Source organism: Pelophylax lessonae (assembly GCF_965119305.1).
Source record: "Pelophylax lessonae genome assembly, chromosome: 6".
NCBI classification, from domain to species: domain Eukaryota; kingdom Metazoa; phylum Chordata; class Amphibia; order Anura; family Ranidae; genus Pelophylax; species Pelophylax lessonae.
Window position 1 is genome coordinate 187,022,311 of NC_138773.1, and position 17,408 is coordinate 187,039,718.

Genomic DNA, 17,408 nt, shown 5'->3' on the forward strand with positions numbered 1-17,408 from the left:
TTGTTGGGGTTCATCTCATACTTCTGAAGGTTTGAGGGTGCTGCCTGTTCCATACTCCCCCTACTCCTCATCTAGCCTTTTAGGGGTACAAACAATAGTAATTGGGGCCTAGTGTGGTTGTGTACGTGTGATATACATACACTTTTTTTGGATCATATTTTCTATTCCGCTATTTAATCAAAAACCTTTGGGGATCAGTTAAATTGGGGGATAGTCTGTGTTGGTACGTGTGAGAGAGATCCACCTTTCCAAGTTGTTGGGGTTCATCTCATACTTCTGAAGGTTTGAGGGTGCTGCCTGTTCCATACTCCCCCTACTCCTCATCTAGCCTTTTAGGGGTACAAACAATAGTAATTGGGGCCTAGTGTGGTTGTGTACGTGTGATATACATACACTTTTTTTGGATCATATTTTCTATTCCGCTATTTAATCAAAAACCTTTGGGGATCAGTTAAATTGGGGGATAGTCTGTGTTGGTACGTGTGAGAGAGATCCACCTTTCCAAGTTGTTGGGGTTCATCTCATACTTCTGAAGGTTTGAGGGTGCTGCCTGTTCCATACTCCCCCTACTCCTAGCCTTTTAGGGGTACAAACAATAGTAATTGGGGCCTAGTGTGGTTGTGTACGTGTGATATACATACACTTTTTTTGGATCATATTTTCTATTCCGCTATTTAATCAAAAACCTTTGGGGATCAGTTAAATTGGGGGATAGTCTGTGTTGGTACGTGTGAGAGAGATCCACCTTTCCAAGTTGTTGGGGTTCATCTCATACTTCTGAAGGTTTGAGGGTGCTGCCTGTTCCATACTCCCCCTACTCCTAGCCTTTTAGGGGTACAAACAATAGTAATTGGGGCCCAGTGTGGTTGTGTACGTGTGATATACATACACTTTTTTTGGATCATATTTTCTATTCCGCTATTTAATCAAAAACCTTTGGGGATCAGTTAAATTGGGGGATAGTCTGTGTTGGTACGTGTGAGAGAGATCCACCTTTCCAAGTTGTTGGGGTTCATCTCATACTTCTGAAGGTTTGAGGGTGCTGCCTGTTCCATACTCCCCCTACTCCTCATCTAGCCTTTTAGGGGTACAAACAATAGTAATTGGGGCCTAGTGTGGTTGTGTACGTGTGATATACATACACTTTTTTTGGATCATATTTTCTATTCCGCTATTTAATCAAAAACCTTTGGGGATCAGTTAAATTGGGGGATAGTCTGTGTTGGTACGTGTGAGAGAGATCCACCTTTCCAAGTTGTTGGGGTTCATCTCATACTTCTGAAGGTTTGAGGGTGCTGCCTGTTCCATACTCCCCCTACTCCTCATCTAGCCTTTTAGGGGTACAAACAATAGTAATTGGGGCCTAGTGTGGTTGTGTACGTGTGATATACATACACTTTTTTTGGATCATATTTTCTATTCCGCTATTTAATCAAAAACCTTTGGGGATCAGTTAAATTGGGGGATAGTCTGTGTTGGTACGTGTGAGAGAGATCCACCTTTCCAAGTTGTTGGGGTTCATCTCATACTTCTGAAGGTTTGAGGGTGCTGCCTGTTCCATACTCCCCCTACTCCTAGCCTTTTAGGGGTACAAACAATAGTAATTGGGGCCTAGTGTGGTTGTGTACGTGTGATATACATACACTTTTTTTGGATCATATTTTCTATTCCGCTATTTAATCAAAAACCTTTGGGGATCAGTTAAATTGGGGGATAGTCTGTGTTGGTACGTGTGAGAGAGATCCACCTTTCCAAGTTGTTGGGGTTCATCTCATACTTCTGAAGGTTTGAGGGTGCTGCCTGTTCCATACTCCCCCTACTCCTAGCCTTTTAGGGGTACAAACAATAGTAATTGGGGCCTAGTGTGGTTGTGTACGTGTGATATACATACACTTTTTTTGGATCATATTTTCTATTCCGCTATTTAATCAAAAACCTTTGGGGATCAGTTAAATTGGGGGATAGTCTGTGTTGGTACGTGTGAGAGAGATCCACCTTTCCAAGTTGTTGGGGTTCATCTCATACTTCTGAAGGTTTGAGGGTGCTGCCTGTTCCATACCCCCCCTACTCCTCATCTAGCCTTTTAGGGGTACAAACAATAGTAATTGGGGCCTAGTGTGGTTGTGTACGTGTGATATACATACACTTTTTTTGGATCATATTTTCTATTCCGCTATTTAATCAAAAACCTTTGGGGATCAGTTAAATTGGGGGATAGTCTGTGTTGGTACGTGTGAGAGAGATCCACCTTTCCAAGTTGTTGGGGTTCATCTCATACTTCTGAAGGTTTGAGGGTGCTGCCTGTTCCATACCCCCCCTACTCCTCATCTAGCCTTTTAGGGGTACAAACAATAGTAATTGGGGCCTAGTGTGGTTGTGTACGTGTGATATACATACACTTTTTTTGGATCATATTTTCTATTCCGCTATTTAATCAAAAACCTTTGGGGATCAGTTAAATTGGGGGATAGTCTGTGTTGGTACGTGTGAGAGAGATCCACCTTTCCAAGTTGTTGGGGTTCATCTCATACTTCTGAAGGTTTGAGGGTGCTGCCTGTTCCATACTCCCCCTACTCCTAGCCTTTTAGGGGTACAAACAATAGTAATTGGGGCCTAGTGTGGTTGTGTACGTGTGATATACATACACTTTTTTTGGATCATATTTTCTATTCCGCTATTTAATCAAAAACCTTTGGGGATCAGTTAAATTGGGGGATAGTCTGTGTTGGTACGTGTGAGAGAGATCCACCTTTCCAAGTTGTTGGGGTTCATCTCATACTTCTGAAGGTTTGAGGGTGCTGCCTGTTCCATACCCCCCCTACTCCTCATCTAGCCTTTTAGGGGTACAAACAATAGTAATTGGGGCCTAGTGTGGTTGTGTACGTGTGATATACATACACTTTTTTTGGATCATATTTTCTATTCCGCTATTTAATCAAAAACCTTTGGGGATCAGTTAAATTGGGGGATAGTCTGTGTTGGTACGTGTGAGAGAGATCCACCTTTCCAAGTTGTTGGGGTTCATCTCATACTTCTGAAGGTTTGAGGGTGCTGCCTGTTCCATACCCCCCCTACTCCTCATCTAGCCTTTTAGGGGTACAAACAATAGTAATTGGGGCCTAGTGTGGTTGTGTACGTGTGATATACATACACTTTTTTTGGATCATATTTTCTATTCCGCTATTTAATCAAAAACCTTTGGGGATCAGTTAAATTGGGGGATAGTCTGTGTTGGTACGTGTGAGAGAGATCCACCTTTCCAAGTTTTTGGGGTTCATCTCATACTTCTGAAGATTTGAGGGTGCTGCCTGTTCCATACTCCTCCTCCTACTGCTCAACCATCCTTTTAGGGGTACAAACAATAGTAGTTGGGGCCTAGTGTGGTGGTGTACGTGCGAGATACATACACTTTCTTTTTGATCATATTTTCTATTCCGCTATTCAATTAAAACCTTTGGGGATCAATTCAATTGTGAGATAGTCTGTGTCGGTACGTGTGAGATCCACCTTTCCAAGTTGTTGGGGTTCATCTCATACTTCTGAAGATTTGAGGGTGCTGCCTGTTCCATACTCCTGCTCCTACTGCTCAACCATCCTTTTAGGGGTACAAACAATAGTAATTGGGGCCTAGTGTGGTTGTGTACGTGCGAGATACATACACTTTTTTTGATCATATTTCCTATTCCGCTATTCAATAAAAACCTTTGAGGATCAATTGAATTGCGGGATAGTCTGTGTCGGTACGTGTGAGATCCACCTTTCCAAGTTTTTGGGGTTCATCTCATACTTCTGAAGATTTGAGGGTGCTGCCTGTTCCATACTCCTCCTCCTACTCCTCATCCATCCTTTTAGGGGTACAAACAATAGTAATTGGGGCCTAGTGTGGTTGTGTACGTGCGAGATACATACACTTTTTTTGATCATATTTCCTATTCTGCTATTCAATAAAAACCTTTGAGGATCAATTGAATTGCGGGATAGTCTGTGTCGGTACGTGTGAGATCCACCTTTCCAAGTTTTTGGGGTTCATCTCATACTTCTGAAGATTTGAGGGTGCTGTCTGTTCCATACTCCTCCTACTCCTCATCCATCCTTTTAGGGGTAGAAACAATAGTAATTGGGGCCTAGTGTGGTTTTGTACGTGCGAGATACATACACTTTTTTGGATCATATTTCCTATTCCGCTATTCAATAAAAACCTTTCTAGGGCAAGATCTTAAATTACAGAAATATGAGGAGACCGTCAAATAAGGGCCGTGGCCTGGGTCGTGGTGCTGCTGGTAGAGCTCCTGTTGCAAGGAGAGGACGTGGTCGATCTGTGCCAGCTACACGCACAAGTGAAACACCTTCCTCAAGTGTGAGTAGGCGACAGAACCTGCATCAGTATTTGGTAGGGCATCAAACGCCCCTAGAAGTGATGAGGCCAGAACAAGTTGAGGCGATAGTAGATTGGTTTGCTGCTGACAGTGCCTCCAGTTCCTTCACATTGTCTCCCACCCAGTCTACTGCAGAAAGGTCAGAGTTGGCACCTGCAGCCAATGTCCAACCGTCTTTCACCTCACCCCCTTGCAAATCAGGCCAGCAGTCTGAGCCCCAAGCCATACAGCAGTCTCTTATTCTTTTTGAGGACTCTGTCAGCAGGGTTTCCCAGGGCCATCCACCTAGCCCTGCCCCAGAAGTGGAAGAGATTGAGTGCAGCGATGCCCAACCACTTATTTCTCAAGATGAGTACATGCAAGGATCATCGCAGCACGTCTCCGATGATGACGAAACGCAGGTGCCAACTGCTGCGGCGTTCAGCATTGTGGAGACCGACAAGGAGGGCAGGGGTGAAGACTGGGTGGAAGATGATGTGGAGGACGATGAGGTCCTCGACCCCACATGGAATGAACGTCATGCAGGTGACCTGAGTAGTTTGGAGGAAGAGGCGGTGGTCGCACAGAGCCACCAGCACAGCAGAAGAGGGAGCAGGGTGCAGAAGCGGAGCGGCCGTGCCCTAGACACTACGCCCGCTACTGCCCAACGCAGCAAGGGAACGAGCGCACCAAAGTCAGCTCAAAGGAGTTCTCTAGCGTGGAAGTTCTTTAGAAAATGTGCTGATGACAGGACACGAGTGGTTTGCACCCTGTGCAATCAGAGCTTGAAGCGAGGCATAAACCTTCTCAACCTGAGCACAACCTGCATGATCAGGCATCTAAGTGCAAAGCACGAGCTGCAGTGGAGTACACACCTTCAAAACCAAGAAACGTCTCTGGCTCATCCTGCTTCCTCTTCTGCTGCAGTCTCGGCCGCTCCAGCCACATCTGTAGTGATACCGGCACCTGCCACCCCGCAAACAGACGATCTGTCAGCAACACCACCACCTGGGTCACCAACAACCATCTCCACAATGTCCCGTGGAAGCGTTCAGCTTTCCATCTCCCAAACACTTGAGAGGAAGAGGAAGTACCCCCCTACCCACCCGCGATCCCTGGCCCTGAATGCCAGCATTTCAAAATTATTGGCCTTTGAAATGCTGTCATTCCGTCTGGTGGAGACGCACAGTTTTAAAAACCTTATGTCGGTGGCTGTCCCACAGTACGTCGTGCCCAGCCGCCACTACTTTTCCAGGCAAGCCATCCCTTCCCTGCACAACCAAGTGGGGGAAAATATCAGGTGTGCACTGCGCAACGCCATCTGTGCCAAGGTCCACCTAACTACGGATACGTGGACCAGTAAGCACGGTCAGGGGCGTTATATCTCCCTAACGGCACACTGGGTAAATGCAGTGGCGGATGGGCCTGAGGCGGATAGCAATTTGGCGCATGTCCTTCCACCACCGAGGATTGCAGGGCGCTTCAGTTTGCCTCCTGTTCCTAACTCCTCCTACTCCGCTTCCTCATCCTCTACCGCCTCCTCATCCGGACAGCGTAACACCTTCACCACCAACTTCAGCACGGCCAGGGGTAAACGACAGCAGGCAGTTTTACAACTTGCCTGTTTGGGGGACAAACCACACACCGCGCAGGAGTTGTGGAGGAGCATGGAACAGCAGACAAATGAGTGGTTGCTGCCAGCGAGCCTCAAGCCCGGCCTGGTGGTGTGCGATAACCGGCGAAATCTCATAGCAGCTCTGGGCCTAGCCGGTTTGACGCACATCCCTTGCCTGGCGCATGTGCTGAATTTGGTGGTGCAGAGGTTCCTTAAAAACTACCCCGATATGTCAGAGCTGCTGCAGAAAGTGCGGGCCGTTTGTGCGCACTTTCGGCGTTCTCACCCTGCTGCTGCTCGCCTGGCAGCGCTGCAGCGTAACTTCGGCCTTCCCGCTCACCGCCTCATATGTGACGTGCCCACAAGGTGGAACTCCACCTTGCACATGCTGGAAAGACTGTGCGAGCAGCAGCAGGCCATAGTGGAGTTTCAGCTGCAGCACGCACGCGTGAGTCGCTCTGCGGAACAGCACCACTTCACCACCAATAACTGGGCCTCCATGCGAGACCTGTGTGCCTTGTTGCGCTGTTTTGAGTACTCCACCAACATGGCCAGTGGCAATGACGCCGTTCTCAGCTTAACTATCCCACTTCTATGCCTCCTTGAAAAAACAATTCGGGCGATGATGGAAGAGGATGTGGCACAGGATGAGGAGGAGGAGGAGGATGAAGAGGTAACATTTCCAAGGCTTTCAGGGCAGTCATTCGCAAGGGGCTCCGAGGGTGGGTTCCTGCACACGCAAACGCCAGGGACGCAATTGTCCAGCAGGGGCACAGTTCTGGAGGATGAGGAGGATGAGGAGGAGGAGGAGCTGGAGGAGGAGATGGAACCATGTTCACAGCAGGGTGGCACCCAGGCCAGCTCATGGCCATCACTGGTGCGTGGCTGGGGGGATACAGAGGACACGGACGATACACCTCCCACAGAGGACAGCCTTTCGTTGCCTCTGGGCAGCCTGGCACACATGAGCGATTACATGCTGCAGTGTCTCCACAACGACCGCCGAGTTGCCCACATTCTAACTTGTGCTGATTACTGGGTGGCCACGCTGCTGGATCCCCGTTACAAGGACAACGTACCGTCCTTAATTCACTCACTGGAGCGCGATCGCAAGATGCGCGAGTACAAGCGCACGCTGGTAGACGCCATGCTGCTGGCATTCCCATCTGACAGCGGGGCCACAGTGGAAGCACAAGGCAGAGGAGGAGGAGGAGGAGGTCGCCAACGCAACCAGGGCACCGCAAGCACCTCAGAAGGCAGGGTTAGCATGGCCGAAATGTGGAAAAGCTTTGTCAGCACGCCACAACAAACAGCAGCACCAGCAGCTCAGATGGAACGTCTTAGCAGGAGGCAGCATTTTACCAACATGGTGGAGCAGTATGTGTGCACACGCCTACATGTAGTGAATGACGGGTCTGCCCCCTTCAACTTCTGGGTCTCCAAATTGGGCACATGGCCTGAGCTTGCCCTTTACGCCTTGGAGGTGCTGGCGTGCCCTGCAGCCAGTGTATTATCTGAACGGGTATTTAGCACGGCTGGGGGCGTTATAACAGACAAGCGCAGCCGCCTGTCCAGAGACAATGTGGACAAGCTCACGTTCATTAAAATGAACCAGGCATGGATCCCACGGGACTTTTCCGTACCTTATGCAGAATAGCAATGGATACCGACCTTACCCACCCATTGTTCCATTTTTGCTCTTTCTCACTCTTTTGGGGTGTACCCTCATTTAAAATTTTTGAAAAGAAGCAGTGTTGGCTACCTCGTCCTCCTCCTCAGGGCCAGATTAATGTAGGGGCTATTGGAGCTGCAGCTCCAGGCCCCTACCTTTTATATAGGCCCCGGGTTGGCCATATTCACTGTTACCGCTCTTCTGTCACTTGTAAACACAGAAGTCTGGCTTCTATGCTCGCTTCCCCAGGCAGCACCCTCAGAACCTCCCCACACAGCGTGAAGGCCGGACAAGGAGGGACAGTTGGCGATGCATGGATGTGTTTATGGGCTTCAGAGACAGCATCCCATGTTGAATTAGGCATGCATGGCTGCACCCTTCCTCCTCTGGGTGCATGGCAAGGCACGGCCCTTAAGGCCCTTCAAAATCCTCAGCACCAAGCCCATGATGCTGTTAATCCGGCCCTGGTCCTCCTCCACCGCCGCTTCCACCTACACCGCCCATAGGTGTGCGCAGCCTATTGCATTAAGGTGTGCACCCCAAAGTTGAAATACACATGCATGTGTTTGCCAGCAGGGAGAGTAATGTATCGGGGCCATGTACCTGTAGGCAAGGAGAAATAGAGCAGAGCAGGTCCCAGGGAGATCTTTCCCATCTCCTCACTGGCAATGCTATGTGCCCTAGGTGATTAGGGTGTGCCCAGGCACACCCAGCACACCCTGTGCGCACGCCTATGTCACCGCCACATCCACCACCACCTCAACCTCCCTCCTACTCCATATGGGCCTCGTCCTTCAGAGATGAAGAAGAACATTGTTTTATTTTTCTGTTTTTTTTTGTTGTTTTAAGTTATTTCCCTATCCACATTTGTTTGCAGAGCACTTGCCATGCTCTTAATTACGTTTTGCTGCCATTTGCAGCACTCTAGCCCTTTCCTTTGGTGTTTTAGAGCCATTTTAGTGCCTTAAAGTTCGGGTCCCCATTGACTTCAATGGGGTTCGGTGTCCGGGAAAAGTTCGGTAAAAGTCCGGGACACGGACCCGGACTTTTTTTTAAAGTTCGGCCGAACCCGTCGAACACGGACATCTAGGTGTCCGCTCAACCCTACACTCTGACCTTCAAAAACTCCAAAACCATGAATTCTCCTGGTCGGGTAGACTTGCGGCGTTTAAAATGATGATTCTCCCCCAATTGCTATATTTATTCCGCACGTTACCTATCCCTCTTCCCAACTCGTACTTCGTGTCCCTACAATCCACTTTACGAGCATATATGTGGCAGCATAAGAAATCACGTTGCGCACATTCGATCGTAGCCAAACATAGATTCACGGGTGGAGCTGGGTATGTAGACTTTCGCGACTATTACCACGCCACGCTGACAACCCAACTTAAAGAATGGTTCTGCTCTACACTCAGCACTAGCTGGGGGCAGATCGAATCCTCTCAAACTCCTCACGTGCCCCTGCGGATCTGGCTTCTCTGCGCCCCATATGGTCCTAAAATCCCAACTTCCTTCTCTCCCCCGATGGTAGCATCATTGGTAGTATGGCGTAAATTGCTGATCATGACAGAGAAAAACCCTAACTTGATGTCTCCACCGTTACCTTTGGAAACACTCACCCTACTGATTCCTGATATTTCCCTTACAGCTTGGAAAGCACGGGGCATACTAACAATACAACATTTGTTCCACGATACGAAGCTGAAATCCTTTTCGTCCCTTCAACACGCATACCATCTTCCTGCATCTGAACTCTTTTCCTATATCAGACTTAAGCATCTTCTCTCTACCTTACCGACACCATGTTACAGACTACCAAGCACTGTATGGCATTTCCTACTCAACCCATCTGCTGCCTCTAGAGGCATATCACTGATATACCAGACCTTACAAGACAAATCCACATTTACCAAATCGCGTCCTCTTCTTCAATGTGAGGCGGATCTCCACCAATCGTTCACTACAGCTCAATGGCAAACAGCACTGAGACATGCATATAAACACACCAAATGCTCGGCTTTATGGGAGCAAACAATTAAAATCACACTTCGCTGGCACCTAACACCTACCAAATTGGCGAAATTCTATAGGCACTCTTCTCCACTATGTTGGAGGAACTGCGGGCACCTGGGCGACATTTACCACATTCTATGGGACTGCCCGTCTCTCCGTACATACTGGCAAGATGTTTTTCATACGATCTCTGAAATCACGAAATCCGTGGTCACACCCACCGCGGCTCTCGCCTTGCTTAATATCACCATAGAAACATTTTCCCCTGCTCTTAGACACATAGTCACCCATGTTCTTTTGGCAGCTAGATTGTCCATTACAAGGAATTGGAAACGGACGCAACCCCCCTCATTACACGAAGTCCTGGACATGGTACACACCCACAGTATGTATGAACTGATGTTTGCCTCGAGCGGAGGGAACTATCAAAGGTCCCTCTCCTTGTGGCAACCCTGGTCACAATGGTACCACCCTTTACCTACGCCTGCTCTACCCTGAATTTAAACCTAGATCTAGTTGATGACTAATTGACACCTACTGCTGTTATTATGATGACCCCATGTTTTGCTATTTCTGTCTGGTTGTTATTGACGCAGATTCGTTGCGGTTGGCTGTTCTATGTCATTCTTTACTTGGAACAATATTTCTTTGCAATGTTTCTTGCATTCTTGTATGTTGTATTGAAAGATTTTCAATAAAAACTATTGAAAAATAAAAGTGTCATTTAGCAATTATTAGTGTGAGGAAAGGGATATCTAGTGTAGTTAGGGTGCTATTTTCCACTTTAGTTAGATTCAAAAATCTAGTTTCTGTAGGGAATGTGTTAAGTGCCAGGGTGACCGTAGTGTAGTGTAGGGTGAACTGACTCTGACTGCTATGGCAGGGTGACCAAACCCTTCCATGTCAGGGTGACTGCTATAGAGAAAAGATCGTTTCTCTTAGAACACTTACAGAACAGCGATATGGCTTCTCGCCTGTCATCCTGCTTTTTGCTGCAGGCGTTTATAGGGCTTTTTTGAGGACATGTTTGGAGTCAGGCATGACATCTGTACTTCTGTGTAGGGGTATATATACACACACATGTATGTATATATACACTTACACATATATAGGTGTGAAAGTAGCAGAACACTATGCTTGAGCTAAAGAAATAATTAACAGGCATATGTCTCCGCTCCTATCACACCTATATAGGTGTATGTGTATAAATACATATAAGTGTGTGTGTATATATACCCCTATACAGAAGTTCAGATGTTTTGCCTGCCTCCAAAGACCCCAAAAAAATGCCCAAAAAAACGCCTGCGCCAAAAAAAAACGCCCAGGTGTGTTATTGCAGGCGGTTTTTTTTTGTCATTTTTTTGGGGCCTTTGGAGGCAGGCAAAACATCTGAACCTCTGTATAGGGGTATATATACACACACACTTATATGTATTTATGCACATACACATATATAGGTGTGATAGGAGCGGAGCCATATGCCTGTTAATTATTTCATTAGCGCAAGCATAGGGTTCTGCTATTTGCACACCTATATGTGTGTATGTGTATAAATACATATAAGTGTGTGTGTAGAAGTTCAGATGTTTTGCCTGCCTCCAAAGACCCACAAAAAATGCCCAAAATAACGTCTGCGCCAAAAAAAAACGCCCAGGTGTGTTATTGCAGGCGTTTTTTTGGGGCATTTTTTTGGGGTCTTTGGAGGCAGGCAAAACATTTGAACTTCTGTGTAGGGGTATATATACACACTAGTAAAAGTAAGTAGAACACTATACTTGCGCTAATGAAATAATTAACAGGCATATGTCTCCGCTCCTATCACACCTATATATGTGTATATATACATATAAGTGTGTGTGTGTATATACCCCTATACAGAAGTTCAGATGTTTTGCCTGCCTCCAAAGACCCCAAAAAAATGCCCAAAAAAAACGCCTGCAATAACACACCTGGGCCTTTTTTTTTTTTTTTTGGCGCAGGCGTTTTTTTGGGCATTTTTTTGGGGTCTTTGGAGGCAGGCAAAACATCTGAACTTCTGTATAGGGTATATATACACACACACATGTGTGCATATATACACATACACATATATAGGTGTGAAAGTAGCAGAAACCTATGCTTGCACTAATGAAATAATTAACAGGCATATGGCTCCGCTCCTATAACACCTATATATGTGTATAAATACATATAAGTGTGTGTGTATATATACAGCTATACAGAAGTTCAGATGTTTTGCCTGCCTCCAAAGACCCACAAAAAATGCCCAAAAAAAATGGCATTTGGGCATTTTTTGTGGGTCTTTGGAGGCAGGCAAAACATCTGAACTTGTGTATAGGGGTATATATATACACACACACTTATATGTATATATACACATACACATATATAGGTGTGAAAGGAGAGAAGCCATGTGGGTGTTAATTATTTTATTAGCGCAAGTAGAGTGTTTTGCTACTTTCACACCTATATATGTGTATATATACATATAAGTGTGTGTGTGGGTATATATACCCCTACACAGAAGTTCTGATGTTATGCCTGCCTCCAATAACCCCCAAAAAATGCCCAAAAAAACGCTTGCTACAAAACCGGCAAGGTGTGAAAATAGCGAAGCCATATCCCTGTTCTATACTAATTCTAATACAAACTATCTTTTTTTCTGGTTCTGGACATGCTACAGAGCTGAAACTTCACAGGTACACTTTTTAGACCCCACAGACACTAAATCCAAAGAAATCTTATTTTTTTTTTCAATAATTTTTTCAATAATTGGCTCTCTATCAAAAATGACAATTTTTAAGAACTTTTTTTGTGTGATTAATAGTCTCTGGGGCATGACCCAGAACCCTAGGCACGTTTTAGGGGCATTTATTGGGTTTTAGGGCTTCAAAATGGTGTTTTTTGATTACCGAAGTTCGGGTCCCATTGATTTCAATGGGGTTTTGAAATCCGGGCCGAACTTTTGGGAAGTTCGGGTGTTCTGGTCGAACCGAACTTTTGAAAAGTTCGATCATCCCTAATTAGCAGTATATAGCAGTCTTGTGACTTCTATTAGTGTCTGGTTAAAGCTTGTAGGAAGAGTTTTCATTCTCCTTTGACTTTTATATGCGGCTACAGGACCCCTGACCTCCTGTCTGGATGGTGCTGATTGTGCTGATCACCTGCACTTTCCCAAGAAAAAAAAAAACTCCTCTAGCAATACACACCAAACTAAGCATGTGCAGCTTGCCCCCCCAAGGCCCTGTACTATCAAGAGATGGATTGGGGACAGTGGAAGAAAGGGAGGATCAGAGAAAACAGGATCAAACAGCCTTTTTACACAATGCACAAGAAAAAAACCCTTAGGGTCCACAGTGAGTGTAATAAGCATGCTTTCCTGGCAGTCTCCATGGCAGCCTACGTGTGGGTTAACCCCGCCTCCTCTCCAATGGTATAGGACCCCCCTCTATAAATTTCAGCTTGCAGGCACAGCCAGTGTTCCTTTTTTGTCCTCCTCCAAGGACCCTATTTGGATTATTTCCTGTTGGAATTTGGTCGGCTTACCTCAGAATGAAAAGTCGGTGTCTATGTCCAGGGCCCAGCCATGGGCGGGTGAGTGACATTTCAAAATCCCCTTTGACTGATAACTGTGCGGTGCTTTGGATGGCCGACGGATATCCTGACAGGGTCTGAAGATTTGTCTCCTCCATGGCAGTGTTTTTGTTATGTTTGTTTGTCTCAAACTACTTTCTTTGCTATCCCTGGTGGCCCAATGGCGGCTGGAACGCTCCGTGCGTTCCAGCCATCTCCTTCCTGCTCCCCCTCCGCTCAGTCCGGCGGATGCATGCGCTGTGTGGTAATGGAGCTCCGCTCGCTGCCTGCGCGTGCGCACTTGGCCGCGATCAGAAGCGAGGCCCGGTCTGCGCATACGCACTTGCGATCACGGCCGGCCGTCGCTGACGTCATCCTGGCGCGAAAATTTAAACGCCTGTCAGCTCCAAGGCAATTGGGAATGCACTGTGGGCATAGCGACGTCTTCCCGGTACCTTGTCCGTGTGAATACCAGGTATGTGGGGACCGGATGCTGCATACCTTTTGGCGGTGTGCAGGGGGGGGGGGGGAGCGGTTGGATGCATATTAGGACAACACCTGAATGTTCCTTATTGCCTTGTAGTGATCCGCTGTATGCTCTACTTCCTAGTGAGTTTTTGGTTTTGCCTGAAACATGGATCCTGCTTCACCGCCCTCTTGTGGCCAGCCCTCTCACAACAGGTGAGTGCTGGTACATTTTAGTACATTTAGCTGATATGAAGGGAGGGATGCTGGCTCATGATTCATGGCTAAATCCTGTGTCTTCCTGGATTTTCTCTTTCTCCCAGCTCCTCCAGGTCTGATCAAGAAAGAGACCCTGTCAGGCCACGAAGAGAATCATCTTCAAGGTCAAGACGCAGTGAGTCTCCATCAGGGAGCAGGCATGAGAGGAGACGCTCACATTCCTCCTCCAGACACCGCACACACCGCCACAGTAGCCATACGGCCCAGAGAGCCTGTTGGGGTTGTGGGGCGCATGTCCCGGAGGACAAGTCCCTTTGCGAGCCCTGTTTCGCTCATGCATCTGGTGAAAGAGAGTCTGAAGATCAGAGATTGGAATCCCTGGTGAAACGGATTGTCCAGCAATCCATGAAAGAGTGGGGTGCTAGTCCCACACCTGGGCCTGCTACTCCCAGCTCTCCTGCTGATGCTCTTGATGAGCAAGGTCCCTCTCAGCCAAGCTTCACTTCCGGGAAATCCTCAGAAAGCGATTCGGAAGAAGAGGAAGGTGCAGTTGGGGGTTTTGATTTTGCCCTTGTTTCACCTCTCATAAGAGCAGTCAAAGAGGCTCTGAAATGGGAAGATCCCAGTACCCCACAAGTAAAACAGAGAAGGTTTTTCAAACATTTGGAGAAAGAGCGGCTAAACTTTCCTCTCCTTTCAGAATTGAAGGATGTCATCCTAGAAGAGTGGAGTAAAGGGGATAGCAAGACCTCCTTATCCTCCAAATTGTCTAAGTTGTATCCCTTTAAACCAGAAGAGGTCAGTCACCTGGAATCAGCTCCTCTAGTTGATGCTGCAGTTTCCAGACTAGCAAAACACGTTACACTCCCGCTGGACGATGCGGTGTCCTTTAAAGACCCTCTGGATAGGAAAATGGACCTGGATTTTATATCACAGCCGGTGCGGCTTGTAAACCTGTGCTAGCACTAGCAGCCATGTCTAAGGCCATGGAAACCTGGGTTTCTGATGTTGAACTAAAATTAAGGAATGTGTCTGAAGATGCAGTAGAGAACTCTCCTGTTCAGGAATTGAAGTTAGCTTCTGTGTTTCTTGGAGAAGCATCCATTGATGTGTTACGTCTCTTATCCAGATCCATGTTGGCTTCTGTCACAGCCAAACGGGCCCTGTGGTTGCGTCCCTGGCTGGCAGACCCAGCATCTAAACAGGCTTGGTGCAAAATCCCTTTTGAAGGATCCTCTTTATTTGGGAACAAATTGGATAATGCAATTACTAAAGTGACGGGTGGAAAGTCAGGTCTCCTTCCCCAAGATAGGCGCCTCTTTGGCCCTAAGAAGCAGCAACCAAGAAAGCAGTTTGCAGAGCGATCAAAGGATGCCCGCTCATATAGGCCTGGGCGAGATTACAGGAGAAATTGGAAAAGTAGCCGAGCTTCCTCTCGTAAGCCGGTCAGAGGCTCAGCACCTTCCGGACAAGAAACCTCAAAGTCCTTTTGAGATTGGGCCCATTCAGACATGCCAGGTGGGGGCACGCCTGCTCCGCTTTCGGCATGTCTGGGCGGCCTCAATCTCAGACTTCTGGACCATCAGGACAGTGTCCACAGGACACACATGGACTTTCTCAACAGATCCCGTGTCCAGATTCATTCCCACTCGCTAGCCTTCTCAGGACAAGAAAAGAGGTGTTTTGCTCGACTATGTAAGCACTTTGGTAGCTCAGGGCGCAATAGTTCCGGTGCCCGTGCAGGAAAGATTCCAAGGCGTATATTCGCCCCTCTTTCTAGTACAGAAGAAGAATGGATCTTGGCGCCCTGTGATAGATCTCACCTATCTCAACAGGTTCATCAAGAATGAAAAGTTCAAAATGGAGACCTTATCTACCATCCAGAAAGCAGTGCTTCCAGGAGACTGGCTAGTGTCAATAGATCTCAAAGAGGCGTATTTCCATGTGCCTATAGCAGTAAACTTCCACAAGTACCTCCGTTGTAGAACATCGACACTTCCAGTTCTACTGTTGTCACAAGACAGGGATCAACTTTTGTCCCACAGGGACCTGGTCACCACAACTCTCATGGAGTTCGGATGGTTGTTGAATCTTCAAAAAAGTCATCTGGAGCCCTCTCAACATCTGGTCTATCTAGGGGCTCAATTCAACACCGTTCAGAATACACTTTCTCTGCCTCTAGAGAAAATTCCGGTGGTTCGGGAGAGGATCTTTCCAGCCCTCTCCTCCTCTTTTCTGACAGCATCCCAGTGTTTCAAGATCATCGGCACTATGGTCTCGACGGCCCCTATGGTCAAGTGGGCCCTGTGGCGAATGCAGCCCTTTCAAAGGGGCTTCCTTCGGCAGTGGAATCCAGAAGACCGCGAGCAGTGTATCTTTATTTACCACAGCATGAGGAGCAGCTTATTATGGTGGCTCCAACGCAAGAACCTGCTCAATTGCCATTCTCTAGTTCCCATCACGTGGGTCATCATTACAACCGACGCCAGCAACTCTGGCTGGGGAGCCCATTGCATGGCAGAGGTGGCTCAAGGGAAATGGCCTCCACAAGCCCACTCCCCGGTTTCCAACGTCCTGGAGCTTCGTGCGGCTTTTCTAGCTCTTCAAGCTTTCCACCATCTAATAGAAGGCAAATCCGTACTTCTTCGAATGGACAACACCACGGCAGTGGCTTATGTGAAAAGACAGGGCGGAACCAGGAGTCTCTCCCTTCTTCAGGAGGTAGACCCAATCATGACATGGGCCCAAGCCCATCTGTCCAACATCTCGGCGGCCTACATTCCGGGGCCACAGAATGTCCAGGCAGATTTCCTTTCCAGAGTTCAGTTAAATCACAACGAGTGGTCTCTCCACATCGACTCATTCAAGTGGATTCTGTCCCTAGGTGTCTCACCCGAAGTAGACCTTTTTGCATCTCCATGCAACCACAAGCTGGACCGGTACTTCACACGCAGCAAGAGTCACCGAGCCTGCGGAACGGATGCTCTGACCGACAGATGGGAATTCAGCAGGGCCCCTCAAACCAGACCTTCTCTCGCAGGGAACAACATTACACCTCTGCCCCGCCTTACTCAGGTTAACGGTCTGGTTCTTGAGAGGGAGAGGTTGGAGTCACTCGGATGCCCTCCTGGGGCAATCCCTACCTTAATGAACTCCAGAAGACCCAGCACGAACAGAGTTTACTGCAGAGTCTGGTCTAGATTCTTGGAATTCACGTACCCGGAGGGAAATCCTTCCTTGAATTTTGGAGTTCAAGAAGTCCTGAAGTTCCTTCAAGCAGGTCTGGATAAATCTCTATCAGTTGGGACTCTCAGGGTGCAAATATCAGCCTTATCGGTGTTCTCAGGGTTCTCCTGGGCCAAGCATGTACTTATACAACAATTCTTCAAAGGTGCGGTCAGACTCAGACCTCAGAGGAAGCCAAGGTTCCCGAAATGGGACCTTCCCTTGTCCTTAACGTCCTTTCAAGAACTAGTTTGTCGGACTCCATCAG